Consider the following 15,805-nt stretch of genomic DNA (forward strand, 5'->3'; position numbering starts at 1 on the left):
TAATACATGCAAAGATAAGAGTAAGTCAAGGTGTGATGAATGGGGGAGTGGGTGGGAGTGTGTGTGTCAGGGAAAGCTTCAGCAAGGAGCCAGGGTTTTTCATTCTCTGCATTCCTGAATGTAAGCCAAGTAAAAGTTTTAATTTGGGGTCAATTCAGAGAGCTTCACAACTTTTTCTTTTCCATGGAATCTAAAGCTGTGATCAGTGAGTAAAAATTGCAAAGATAAGTATCAATCAGCCAGGAGTCTGTGGGACAATGAACCTTTTTGATTGACACTTCGGTGTTCTTAGAGTTTATTTCAAAGATGGATTTGGAAGATACTCTAAATCACAAATAATTAATAATGGATTGAAGCAAAAACTGCTTCCCCTGCACTTAGAATTTTTTAAATTGCTCATTTATTCTTTTATTTATTCAATCATTCATGCATGTGCCAGACAGGCTCTGTACAAAATTTTTTGCTGATTTTGGAACAAAAAAGTATAATTTATTCTTTCATGGATTCTTAAAGTTTTTTACTTTTTACTTAGTTATCTTACAGAGTTGCCAAAGTCCATTAATTGGTAGGAATAATTATTCCATAGGTAGGAAGCTAGTCCATCGTTGTATGTGGTCTTAGATTCATAGGCAGCCTAAAATAAGGGAAACTTTCAAGTACCATGTAATTCATTAAATATGAAATCAATTCAATTAAAAAAACATAGCAAAATAAGCAACATATGAGTCCTTAAACTTAAGAACAGCACAGTCTAAATTCAAATGATGAATAGAACATTTATTAGACTATTTCATTGAGATAAAGTTTCTAGTGATGATTAAGAAATTGGGGTTCATTTCACATGCTAGTAAGGTTATGCCCCAAATCCTTCAAGCTAAACTTCAGCAGTACATGAACCGAGAACTTCCAGACATACAAGCTGGGTTTAGAAAAGGCAGAGGAACCAGAGATCAAAGTGTCAACATTCACTGGACCATAGAGAAAGCAAGGAAGTTCTGTCCCAATGACTACAGTAAAGTCTTTGGTTTTGTGAATCACAACAAACTGGAAAATTCTTAAAGAGATGGGAATACAAGACCACCTTATCTGACTCCTGGGAAACCTGTATTCTGGACAAGTAGCAACAATTAGTACCAGACATGAACAATGGACTGCTTCAAAATTGGGAAAGGAGTATGACAAGGCTGTATATTGTCACTCTACTTATTTAACTTATATGTGGAGTACATCATGTGAAATGCTGGGCTGGATTGACTCACAAGCTGGAATCAGGATTGCCGGGAGAAATATCAACAGCCTCGGATATGCAGATAGTATAACTCTAATGGCAGAAAATGAAAAGGAACTAAAGAGCCTTTTGATGAAGGTGAAAGAGGAGAGTGACAAAACTGGCTTAAAACTCAACATTCAAAAAACTAAGATCATAGCATCTGTCTGGTCCCATCACTTCATGGCAAATAGAAGGGGAAAAAGTGGAAGCAGTGACAGATTTTCTCTTCTTGGGCTCCAAAATCATTGCAGATGGTGACTGCAGCCATGAAATTAAAAGATGCTTGCTCGCTGCTTGGAAGAAAAGCTGGCAAAGCTGGACAATGTATTAAAAAGCAGAGATAACATTTTGTCAACAAAGTCCCATATAGTCAAAGCTATAGTTTTTCCAGTAGTAATGTATGGATGTGAGAGTTGGATCATACAGAAGGCTGAGTGCCGAAGAATAGATGCTTTTGAACTGTGGTGCTGGAGAAGACTCTTGAAAGTCCCTTGGACTGCAAGGAGATCAAACCAGTCAATTCTAAAAGAAATCAACCCTGAATATTCATTGAAAGGACTGATGCTGAAATTCCAATACTTGGTCACCTGATGCAAATGGCCAACATTGAAAAAGACACTCATGTTGGGAAAGATTGAAGGCAAAGAAGAAAGGGGCAGCAGAGGATGAGATGGTTAGATAGCATCACCAACTCAATGGACATGAATCTGAGCAATCTCAGGGAGATAGTGAAGGACAGGGAAGCCTGGTCTACTGTAGTCCATGGGGTCTCAAAGAATTGGACACAACTTAGCAGGTGAACAACAACCCCAAAGAAATTGGGAACTTCTGATAACGCTACTATTAATATTACCACTAATAATGACTACCAAGTGCTTTATGTTTAATGTGTTATTTTCCTCACAGCAGGTGTGTATGTATATGTATGTATGTATATATATATATATATATGTGTGTGTGTGTGTATATATATATATATATATATATAAATATATAAACAGCCATCCCTATTTGCAAAGGAGGAACTGAGGCTGAGAAATGTTGAGTGATGTGCCCTCTGTCAGGAAGGAGTTGATAAGCGGTAGGGCCTGCAGTCTATCTGATCCCTATTCAATCTGTCAGTCTGTCTAATAGAAAAGAGATAGTTTAAGATGGTCATCAATAGAAGAGATGTGATTGTTTAGCTTTTCTGCACTGCATTTTAATCACAGTATCTGGAGTCTTTTGAGAAAACTGCTTTTGTCCTATATTATCATGGTCTTGGTAGCTCTGGTGCTGGTGATGATAGAGGGTGAGTATCTAAGTATAACTCTTATAGAAACCATAAGAATGTCCTGGCTTTTACTGGAATCAAGACATAAAACACTGGTGTAGGGACATATGTGATATGTATACTACATAAAGGAAAAGTATAAATTAGTGCTAGGGGCAGCCTGACTAGTGATTACATAATCCCTATCATTCCTTACATTGGGCAGGAGAGGCCTTTTGGAATAGGTCTTATCTCAGAGTCTGACTGAATGATGGGAGAGATAGCTGGCAGAGATGGGCGGGGGTGTTGTTTTTGGCAGCGGCTACAACTTGAAGGAGGGAGTTAGTAAAAGGTTTTGAAAAATATGTTTAAAAGGGCTTAGTATAGGTAGTTAATCACAATATCTGGAAAAGACAAGACAAGTGTGAATTTTGTACCACCTAAATGAAACATTTTGAAGCAGAAAGAAGCTTTTTTTTTTTTTTTTGATATGTAGGTTTTGTTTTTCTTTAATATGTAGGTGGGATTCTAGTATAATGTCCCAGGAAGCACTATATTCATGACCTAGCAGATATTTTATAGAACTTTAACTGGTTTAAGTACAGTTAAAAAAAAAAGATGACCAATTATTGAAGGCTGGGCATGGGAGTGTAGATCGGTTGAACTATTTTATTAATAAAGATATCATATTCAGGAGTCCGTAAAAAGCAGAGCCTGAGTCAAGAAATGAGAGGTGATGCTTTATTTGGGTAGTGAAAGTGAGAACAGGGGCAGGGGAAAGTTAAGGAGCTCAGATGGAAAGCAGTACTAGGTGAGGTGCTACCTCGCTGGCCTCTGCTTTACGATAAACTTAAAAGAGATCAAGACAGCGACCTGGGAGGTACATCCACTAGGCCGCTTGGTGTCCCAGATCAGACTACCTGGTGGAAGTGCCTTAGAACAGTAGGTGGGAGGGCAGAAGGAGATGGGCTTCATCTGACTGGATGTCTGGATTTCCTCTCTTCTCTCTTATTGGTCAGATTTCTTACACTGAAACCCCCACCTCCAATCAGCACACTTATCCCTTAGACAGCTGCTCAGAACTCAGATCTTGTACTGCTCAGTGTGGGGTTATAGTCACATCTGGAAGTGGTGAGAAAGCCATGGATTCTGGGTTTGTGTCTGGTCAGATTGGTTGGCTCTAGACAAGGGACCGCCAAGGCATAAGCAGAGTTGGAGGGTTGTGACTGTGTGGCTGAGCCTCAGGAGAACCTGAGGAGATGCGAAGGGACAGCACAGTTATTTTCACTTATTATATGATACGCCAAGCGCTGCACTAGAACTCCGTGTGCCTTAAATCTATTACTATTCCTATGGTTCAGTGAGGTATTCAAACCTTACAGAAGTAGTTATTTGTTCTCAGATTTGAAACCAAGCAGTTCTTCTTAACCTACTGGAGGGCGATTTCTCTTTTTTCTCCCTTCTCTCTCCCTTCCTCTTCCCTCTTTCCCTCCCGTTTCCTCCCTCCCCTCCCTTCCTTTCTTCCTTCTTTCCACTTTTCCTTCCTTTCTTCCCTCCATCTATCTATCCTTCCTCCACCCCTTTTGAATTACAGAGGTGGAGATAATAGAGAAGAATGAACTTATTAGCATGTTTCCAAAATGACTTTATTGAGTGAAAGCAAATGTCTTTGTGGAGTACTTTCGGAAGGAACGTGACATGCTACAGTGCATCGTGGAATCCACTTCTGGGTGCCTGGTTTATCAGTACAACAAGGCTAAAGAAATGTTGCAGAAATCAATATTGTCTTTATGCCACTAAGTATTTCCCTATTCGCAAAGCAAGTATTCACAAAGACTTCACTACCTGGTTTCCCAAATGCGCACGTGGATGTGAAAGCCCTGATGATTTAAGGAAGCATTGACTGTGCTGTGTATCTGCACAATGCTGGGCTCTATGTGAACAGAGACTCTTGACTTATAAAACACATTCAAAGCAGTGCATTTAGTATACAAGTGGTAAAGCCTATGTTATACTCTGCTATATTTCATGGATAGTATATAACAAGTCTAGGATAGCAAGCTATAAATTGCATTTAGATTAGGAATCAATGAAGAAGGAAGAGCATGTTCCCTCTTGTTATAGGAGATGATGAGTCTAGGGTCTTTTTCATTAATTAATTAATTTTGGTTACACTGGGTCTTCATTGCTGTGCTTGGGCTTTCTCCAGTTGCAGTAAGCGGGGGCCAACTATTCAATGCAGTGTATAGACTTCTCATTACAGTGACTTCTCTTGTTGCAGAGCACAGGCTCTAGGCACATGGGTTTCAGCAGTTGTGGCACAGTGGCTCAGCAGTTGTGGCTCACAGGCTTAGCTGTCTGCAGTACGTGGAATCTTCCTTGACCAGGCATTGAACCCATGTCCCCTGCATTGGAAGGTGGATTCATATCCATGTACCACCAGGGAAGTCTGAGTTTAGGATTCTTGTTAGAAAGGTAAATTTTAAACATTTCCAGTGACAGGAGGAAAGAAATTGATCAGCTGTAAGCTGGCACTTATTCCGAGCATTCAATCAGGAGGCATCAAGAAAGTAGCCTGAACTCACATATTAGAACCTATGCTAACTCATGACTTGACTCTACTCCTTCGTACAGAGAGCAGTTACCTATTTTTACCATTACTATGGAAAATCTGGGAGATGATGACTTTGAAAAATCTGGAAAAATATTGGGAAGATGGTAGAAATAGATTGCTAGAAAACTTTAAAAACAATTGTCAGTGATTAGAAATTAACCAGAAAAAAGAATAATTGAATAAAATGTGATTAGTTGAATATGTGGAGAAATAATCACACCATTCACTGATAAGTTTCCAAACACTAAATTATTAGACATATGCAAGGTGGTGTTATCCTTGTCTATGATTACTGAAACTATGAACTAAGGGGGAAATGTAGATCTGATTACTTCTCTATTTTTAAGTGTAGGCTGAACACATGTCAACTAAATACATCTGATCAAAATTCTTTCTGATTATAGACATCAATATAGGATCTCTACCTGTTCCTGTTCATGATTTTTTAAAACAATCTCTCAGGCTAGGTCGTGAAATTTAATTTTTTCCACAGTAAGAGAGACTAATCAAAATCTTTGAGTTGTTCAAAGCAATTAAAATGGATGTGATTCAAGTTCTTCTTCTGCATCTCATCATGCTTCTTAAAGTCCCTTAATTTTATTTTCCAATTTATAATTTTTCTAATGTATCCTATTTACCATTATTGGATTAATGTTTTTGAAAGTCTATATTAATTTTTCTGCTTAAATACCAGTAACTCTGTCTCTCCAGAGCATTCCATATACACTCTTGTCAGGTAATTCAAATAAGGCATCAGTGTTCAAATGCTTTCGGGAGTTGTTCTACACTGCCTCTCATTCTCAAGGATTCCCAATGAACATTAGCACTGAGAAATATTGGAGCAAAAAATGGCAATTTAATTTTGCTTAATCCAAATGGTTCAAAAATTATTTGAACTTGAACACTTCTTCTTCCATTGATAACACATTTTGAAAACTGCAAATCTAAAGGTGTCTGATTACATTTAAGAAATCTTCAAAGATCTGTTAGAACTATAAAGTAGATAAGAGATCAAATGGTCCAATAATTTCACTTTACAAACAGTATAACTGGACTAAGATAGGGCTAGAGACCTATCAAATTCACACTAGGAAGAACTTTTTCAATTCAGTAAAGAGACAGAATTTTAATCTCCATCTCAAAATCTGTAGTTCTTTTCATCACGTTTTGCTTTCTTTCAAAGTATGTTCTAGAAGCTAAAGATTCCTTTCTCTGTATCTTTTATCTATCACTTATGCCTTGTGATAATGGCCTAGCATATGGTTGAGAATTATTTCTTCAGAATTTGTTACTAACACTGAATGCAGTGCTGGGTGGACAGTGGCAAGCATAACAGCCATTGTCCTTGCTCTCATGGAGCTCATTACCTAGTGGGGTGGTCAGACACAAAACAGTCAAACTAATAAGCAGATAATTACAAATCTGAACAGATAAAAGGAAAGTTATATGCTGGGTTCTGTGATTAGGAAAGAGAGGGAAAACTACTTAGATAGAGCTCCTAGAAAGGTTCATCTGAGGAAAGGAAATATTTAAACCAAGAAAGAAGCCAGCTGTGCAAAGAATCAAAGACATTGCTTTCTAGGAGAGATACTCACACAACGTGAGGGCTCTAAAGGAAGGAAACAGCTTTGCAGGAGTGAAACAATGGCCCAGGTGGCTTGAGCAGGGTGAGTTAAGGAACATGGTTGAGGGTGAGTTTGGAGGGGCCAACTGAGGATACATGATTTAGCTCATTGCACACTATAGTAAATTGCTGGATTTTTAAGGAGGCTAGAAAGCTGCAGGCTCAAACAGTGAACTGCCAGTCCTCTTCTTCACAATGGTTTAGTAGATCTCAAGCAATTGCTTCAGTGGAATTCAGAAAGGACAGTTCCCACCAGCTCAGGATACCAAGGGATTACTAGCCTTGTGGAAGAACATGGAAGTACTTGTTTCCGGAGCACATAATTGTTGTTGTCCAGTTGCTCAGTCGTGTCTGACTCTTTGCAACCCCATTGACTGCAGCATGCCAGGCTTCCCTGTCCTTCACCATCTCCCAGAGCGTGCTCAAACTCATGTCCATTGAGTTGGTGATGTCATCCAACCATCTCGTCCTCTGTTGTCCCCTTCTTGTATGTCACTGATAAGAAGTACAGTAGATGGGAGCATCACGTTAGGGATAGTGCTACAGTATGATGGTGTGGGAGTGACAGCAGGCCTGGGCAGTGATGGAGAGGAGATGGCAAAAAGATCCTCCTGTGGTTGCTGATGATGACGTTGGTGATGGGCCTTCAACTTTCATACAGTCCAGGGTGGTCAGAGATGGTGGCAGGCAGAGAAGAAGAGGGACAGAATATAGGCCATGTAGTGGTTAGGGCAGAACCAAGAAGCTTCTGTCTCTGGACATGGATGGCATATGAGACGGTTTTGAGGGACACATGATGAGAAGGTTCTTTGCACTGGGGCTGGCAGTGCAGGTAAATGTGCTATGGCTTTAGTTAGCAATATAGGGAGGTTGGAGGAAAAAAGCTTAAGGTAGACCTGACCCTTTTTGGCACACACTTTCATCCTTCAAATAAGGATTTTCCTGAGATATTCTGGATATGTCCTTTTCTGACATGAGAGTTGGATTTTCTTTTCATTATAGCAACTGAATAAATTCCTCTGCAATGTAAGTTCTATTTTATGAGTCAGTATTTCAAATTATTTTTCCCATTAAGATGTCCTCTGTCCATAGAATTTTCCAGGTAAGAATACTGGAGTGGGTTGCCATCTCCTACTCCAGGGGATCTTCTGACCTAGGGATTGAACCCAAGTCTCCTGCATCTCCTGCATTAGCAGGTGGATTCTTTACCAACTGCGCCACCTAGGAAGTGCCTTTACTATTTATTGATTGTTAACTCCATGCATACATGATCCTAGACAACAGGACTCATGATGAACAAGATAGAGAAATCCCTTCTCTCATGGAGCTGACATCCTCTAGGCATATCTCATAAGATTCTGAGTTAGAATTTCCACTGCAGTAAAATGACTAGCAGAGACTTGTAATGTTCAAAACCTGGAGTAGAACCAAAACTTGATTGTAAATCTACAAATGATTTCTGCTTACCAAAATATTATTTCTATTGCTACAACTGGATATTAAGCAGAACTAATCAGTCACATAATAAATCACTTGAAGCAAAGGAACATTTATTTATTTCCAAACCAGAAATTTAAACAAAGATTCATGTATAAGGATGTTTAATCTTAAAGTTTCAGAATAACTGAATTTGAAAAAAAAAAGGGAAAAGGTTAAATAAATAGTGATATATAGTAATACGATGCAATACTATCAGTTTATTAAAATATCATACTTTTAAAAAAGCAATATTATATAGCAATTAAGACTTTGGGCACTGGAGACAGCTATTCCGTGTTCTTAAGAGGGTTGCTTAGCTTATCTTTTCACATAACAGGTTATGGCTTTCTCTCCAGGCTTGTCCATATTAATCAACCTGATTGATTTTCACAATTGTAGAGTGTGAGTTGTATTGATACACAGCCATCCTGCATATCAGCAGTGGGGATCTGCTCCAGAATCCCATCCCCAACTACCCCCCCCCCCCCCACCCCCCGCCCAAACACACACCTCGCCCTGGATGCAGACATCCGCGGATGCTCAAATTCTTTACCTGGTGATCTGCCATATGTGTGCATGCGGAAGCCCTGTAAAGAGCCAGTGAACTACTTAAACTGCTCCCTATTCGTGGATATTTGGGAATTTACCATAACGTGCTTACAATCTGCAGTCTATGGGGTTGCAGAGAGTCGGACACGACTGAAGTGACTTAGCAGCAGCAGCAGCAGCTTACAATCAGTGCTGAGATAGACATCATAGCACACATGCTTAGGTGGTGTACGTGGGCTGGACTGAGTATGAAAATCGGGCTTGCTGACTAACGCTTCTGAGCATTCCTGATGCTGAGAGAGAGTTCCAAACTCCAAAAAGTTTGAACCACCTTTTTCACTTCTCACAATGCAGAGTGCATTTCCCCAAACCCTACAACTTAATATTGTACTTCACAAATGGTAGTGTTATGTAACATGGCTGTGTTTGACACGCATCACACTTTCTTTGAAACTCTTGTCACTTTTAGCTCTGTAATCTTCCCTAAAGGAGATCAGCCCTGGGTGTTCTTTGGAAGGTGAAACTCCAGTACTCTGGCCACCTCATGCGAAGAGTTGACTCATTGGAAAAGACTCTGATGCTGGGAGGGATTGGGGGCAGGAGGAGAAGGGGACGACAGAGGATGAGATGGCTCGATGGCATCACTGACTCAATGGACGTGAGTCTGGGTGAACTCCGGGAGTTGGTGATGGACAGGGAGGCCTGGCATGCTGCGATTCATGGGGTCGCAAAGAGTTGGATACGACTGAGCAACTGAACTGAACTGAATCTTCCCTGAGTTACTCTCTTTGCCTTGGATTTCTGATGAGGCTCCTAATGGCGATACCGACAGAATGTTTTTTTTTGTTGTTGTTGTTTTGCTTTGTATTAAATAATGCAGTGTAAAATGTTAGCATTGCATCTGGCATAATAAAAACTCAGCAAATGCTCTGATAGAGCAGCAGTGGAAACTGCCAACTGTGGAGTCAGTCTGCTTATGTTCAGCTCAGCAATTCAACAGCTGACTTGACCTCTCTGTGTCTCAGTATCCTCGTTTGGAAAGTAGTGTTAATAGTTATAGCTGCCTCTAGGGGGTGTGTGTGTGTGTGTGTGTGTGTGAAACTAATCAAGATACACAGTTAAGAGTTTCTGGCCCTTGCAGTGGTGAAGAATCCACCTGCCAATGCAAGAGATACAGGAGACCTGGTTTTGATCCCTGGGTGGGGAAGATCCCCTGGAGGAGGAAATGTCAACCTGCTCCAGTATTCTTGCCTGGAAAATTCCATGGACAGAGGAGCTTGGCTAGTCCATGGAGTCACAAGGAGTCGAACATGACTGATCTACTAAGCATGCACATACCATCCATTGTGTTATTGCTAGGAAGTATAGTTATTAACATTTTCTCATTTCACAATTTTTCACTACAACAAAAGGTGATGCAGAAATATTTTTTTCCATTTAAATATTGGCATATGTTTCTGCTTATTTCACTAGTAAAGAATCCTAAAATTGACATTTGTGGATCTAGGAATATGCAATAATTTTCACTGCTTTAAGACTCTTAATAGATTATATCCACATTTCTTTCAGAAAATATATTTATTGGTTTATTTTTACCAATTTATACTCCCACTAGCAATGGACAAGCCAGGATCTAGCTCAGCAGAACCCTGTCAAGTGTTCAGAGGTAAAATGTTGGTTTTTATTTTTTCTAGTCTGATAGCAAAATTAGTAACTCATTATTATTTTTAATCTGCATTTCTATGAGTATGAGAGAAGTCTAAACATTTTCCCCTAGATGGCTATTATTTTATTTCTTCTGTGAAATATTGTAGTATTTTTTTCTAGTGTTAATAGAGTCTGGGTTTTTGTTTATTAATTCATAATATTTTTAGATATTAACAAGGCCCCAACAATACTGCATGATGTAAATATTCAATCATACCTTTCTAGGAATCTCTCATACCCCTTCGGCCAGCTGCCAAAATTGTTCAGTTTCTCAGCTTTGTATTCCTGAGAGGGTGTTCAGATAGTCAAGCTCATATTTTTGAACCTAATGATGCAGTCCAGACTATAGAAGAACATATATCTTATAAATCATATTTCCTGATTTGAAAACTATGGCCTGGGGAGAGCGAGCACATGGTGGGGAGGATAACTGTAGTGATTCAGTTGTCTGTTCAAAAGGTAGCATCCCTAAATTGGGGGATGTACAGACACTAAAACACATCTAGATTTATAGCAAACAGAATTTCTTTTTCTAAATAGTCAGTTTCCTCAATGTCTTAATAGAATAACTTCTTTCTTTCCTCCACTGTATGTGTATCAAATATTAAATTCTTCTTTACACTAAGGTCTATTTTGAGGTTATCTATTCTATTCCACTGGTCTGTCAACTCTTATGTAAGTCACATAATTTTTTTTTTTAGAGTTAATAAAGTCTTTATGTATCTTTTTTTTTTTTTTTGCCATGCAGTATGTGGAACTTCCTCAACCAGGGATCCGACCCATGTCCCCTGCATTGGAAGGGCAGGGTGTTAACCACTGGACCCCCATAATGTTCCCATAATATTTTAATTAATTTTATTACATAATTGTTGGAGGTAACTCTCCTTTTCTCTCATTTTCTCACAGTTGCATCTGTTACTCTTTTTAAGTTTTAATTCAAGATGAAATATAGAGGAATTTTCTAAAGGCTTCTCTCAATGAAAATCTCATTGAAATGGTCAAATCTGTTAATTAATTTGGGAAAAACTGACATTTTCCCCAATGATATTAATTTCTTATAATATTGTTTTATTGTCAGTGAATAATTCTAGTGAAATAGTTTCTCTTTTTGAATTAATTAAAATTTTCTTTGTATTTTGAAGATGATTAATTTTTGTAAATGTACCAAAAGTATTTGAAAGGGAAATATTTACATTGGTACAATCATGTCAATTATTATTATTCAGATTTTCTATATTTCTATTTTTAAGCTGTAGTATTATCAAAAATGTCTAAACATTTTGAGAAGCACATGGAATAGTATCATAAATATCCTAGTTTTTCTTAACACTCAGCTTAAATAACTACCAACTCACAGCTGGTTTTGTTTCATCCTTACCTCAATATGTTCCCCACTTCTGGATTCTTTCAAAGTAAATCCTAGACATTATATAGCATTATTTATAATGGTTTCAGTGTATATCTCTAAAATGTAAGAACTGAAAATATTAGTAAAACTAGCAAATATGTATTCAATATCAAATAACCTCCAGTTAATGTTCAGATTTCCAATTGTCTCATAATTTTCTCTTTTTCTTTTTTGAGTTTGCTGGATCCAACCATTGTGACTGGATTTTGTGCTTTCTCTGCTTCTCCTAAGCTATAGATTCCTCCTTCATATCTTGGTATTTTTTTCCTTTCAGTTTGTTTGTTGAAGAAATCAAGTTGTTTGTTTATAGTTTCCCACAGCCTGGACTTTGCTGATTGCGTCCCTATGGTCTGGTTGAAAATGTTACCCTGTCCTCTATTTCCTGTAATTTGGTAATTAGATGGAAAACCTTGGTCAGATTCAGGTTCAGTTTCTCTTTTCAAGCAGAACTGTTTCACTGGTGGTGGTAAGTTCTCCCACCAGGAGGCATGGAATGCCTCCTTGCTGCTCTTGGTGATGTTAGCAGTTGTTTTATTAAGAGCTGCAAAACAGTATATATTTCTGTTTCTTATCTATTTACTTAATAATTTACTTCTTATGTAAAGAAAGTTTCTCTCATCATCCTTTTGGTTACTTTGAGGTAAAATTTACTTGGAAAAAAATTGTAAATACTTAAGTTTTTTCATTTGTTTACTTTTTCATTATTTTTGGTCAGTTTGAAAGGTGAAAGGTTTAGTGAGACTTTAATGTCTCTAAAGATGGTATTTCTATCCCCTTTTCTCAGTAATATATAATGAATACTTTCTTGCTACATGTCTATTGAACTTATTTTTTCAATGAGTGCATTGTATTTCATAGAATATATTTACTGTGATATGTTTCACCAATCTGATATTGATGAACAAGTTGTTATTCTTGTAAATTGTTCACATGCACGGTCACTTAGTCAACTCTTCATCAAAACATAAGTGTATGCCCTTATAGAAAATATGTCTGACTCTCTGTGACCCTAAAGACTGTAGCCTGCCAGGCTCCTCTGTCCGTGGGGTTTTCCAGGCAAGAACACTGGAGTGGGTTGCCATTTCCTCCTCCAGGGGATCTTCCTGACCCAGGGATCAAACCAGTTTCTCTTTCATCTCCTGCATTGGCAGGCGGATTCTTTACCACCGAGCCACCTGGGCAACCCGTTATTCTCGTAAATTATTAATAAATGACAATAAATATACTTGCATAGATATACTTGCGTAAGGGCTTCCTAAAAATGGAAATGCTTTCTAAGAGTATACACACTTTAAATGTTTTTAAGTATTGCTTGTATTGCCAGTACCAGTATTGCTGGTATTGCTATATTCTAAGTGTGAGTGTGTTTGCCTTGCACTCTTGCTAATGCTATATTATCAATTATTTAAAAATGTTTGCTTATTTGATATGGAAAAATGGTGACTCATTATTGTTTAATGTTCATTTTCCTGGTTACTAGTGTGGTCAAATATTTAAAAATTTTGCTTCATTGTGTTTATATTTCTCCTTTGAATTGTCAGTTGAATATCCTTTATATTTATGTATAGGTATTTTTGCATAGGTATTTCATTATCAAGTTGGCTGAAATTTGGTTTGTGGCTACCCACCAAATGTAAGATTAACCTGAATGTGTGATCAAAGATTTGGTTACTATAGGATAGCAGAGGGTTTGAAATCGGCATAATTTGGTAAGACTGTGAAGGATGAATATTTTCTATAAGGGCTTAGACTTATGTTTTGATGAACAACCAACAAGAAGAAAAAATTCTTTTTGTAAAACTCAGGAGCCTACTTTGGGTACATAAAATGTAAGTAGAATGTAAGTAGAGGTTATTTTCTCTTATTTCCCTTGAAAAAGACAGCCTAAAAGAAGGTCACACTAGTGCATGTGGTTAGCACCAATATTTTCCATGGGTGAAAGTTCTGAATTTGAGGCTTGTAGCCCCATGATCATTTCCTAAAAAGCAGGAGTGGCAAAAGCATGGCATTCATACCAATACTTCTCTATTCTGCTCTCACAACAGACATCACCAGTCAATTCTGGCAGTCTTTCTTACATATATTATCAAGTTCTTACATATTATCTTAGTTCTTTTTAACATAGTTCCCTAGGCTCACCTTTAATCAACGTGCATAGACAATCAAATTGAAATTGATTTATGCCCTTGTCATATACCCAGGCTCATTAGAATTTAAGATCCAGTAGAGTAGGAATTGTTTGATTTGCTTCCCAGTGTTCACAACAATACTTTGGACACACTGGACTTTTAATAAACATTTGCTGAATGAATGTACAAATAATCCATTTAGACAGAAATTTTTCAAGGAAGATTCAAATATCCTTCACATTGACAACAGAGTCTTAATTTAATGGATTACCTATTTACCTATTACCTTAATTCATGGATTACCTATTTCTGAGCATTTAACTTCCTAGTCGTTAGTTTTGAGGCTGAGGGAAAGCTTTGCTTTTGGTGTTGGATATTGGAAGTTTATTGTAATAGGATTAAAAAAAAAAACTTGGATATAGAATTCTGTTGAATTATTGTGAACAATAACAATTACAACAGAAGCCTTAATGAAAAATCACTATATTTTCAAATCTCTCCTGCATCATCAGTATAATTAGCATCCTTCAGTTCCACTCCTTCTGAATTTACAACTTGACTTTAGATCAAACTTGATGGTAGGTATGACTGAAAATAAACTGAACTGGATGGTAAAACTTACAGCCCATTTTTCTAAGGTCAACATCTTTTCTGATCCATATGTGAATGTGACATGGGGAAATGTGCTTTCAAGCTGGCATGAGCGAGGGGCAAGCATGATTTCTTTCTTTCTTTCTTTTGCCTGTCACTGAAGCTTTGGTGATGATACAAGATGGGGTAAATCAAGAATTAGGGCAAATCAATCTGAATTTGAATTACTTGAAAATTGTAGCTCAATTCAAAATTCAGGAAGTTGGGAATAGGAATAGGGAAGAAAAGAAAATCACTTCTTCTGGAAATCAGGAGGCAGTTCAGGGATGTGGCAGTGTCAGAGTTTCCGCCTACAAAGCCCCGTTACACATGGCCACTTAGTCTATATTCCCAGCTTGATTAATTTTCCAGACTCCTTGGTTACTTTCCTCATCAATCTTATTTGAAAACCAACGATGTCTCAAACATTTTCAAATCATCTCTCACAATGTGTATAAAATTTTGTAGTTTACAAAGTGGAGAGTGCACTCATTTAATTCTATTAGGTTAAGTATTTACATTGTTATTTGGATGCCAACAATAACAAAAAAACCAGACCCAGGAAGTTGGTGCCCTTTGACATGTTCTCACATGGCTATTAAGTGGCAAAGCTGTGTTCTTTCCTCTCCACATCGAATACACTTTCTGATAAACCTCTTCTGCCTGAAATCACATAACTGTGACTATTTTTTAAAATGGGGCACACTGTGAATATAGGAAAGAAAAATTTTTATAGCCACTTAAAAATGAATGCAAAAACTACTTCAGGAGATAGTTAGGTATTTCCCATCTGGGGGCTTTATTTTAAAATATCCATTGAATAAATGAATGCTTCTTGGGTTGTTTTTTTTTTATCATTGCTGTTGTTAATAACTTGGCTGCTTCTCTCTTTGTGGAACGTTTGGGGGCTAAGATCGAAACATCTCTTCCTTATAGCTGAGCTCAATTTGCAGGTCAAATCATTTCCTTGTGAGAAGTGGAAAAAGCACTCCAATAACTTGGTGACAGGAACTACTTGACCAGGCATGCGTAGTAATCATTGGATTATTTATGCCTTCCATAACGGAATTTAATCCAAAGATTTTTACAATCCTCTGTCTTCCTAGTAATTAATCTATAAAATCAGGCAAGTGTAAGTGCTTG

Source organism: Bubalus bubalis, chromosome 15, assembly GCF_019923935.1.
Source record: "Bubalus bubalis isolate 160015118507 breed Murrah chromosome 15, NDDB_SH_1, whole genome shotgun sequence".
NCBI lineage: Eukaryota > Metazoa > Chordata > Mammalia > Artiodactyla > Bovidae > Bubalus > Bubalus bubalis.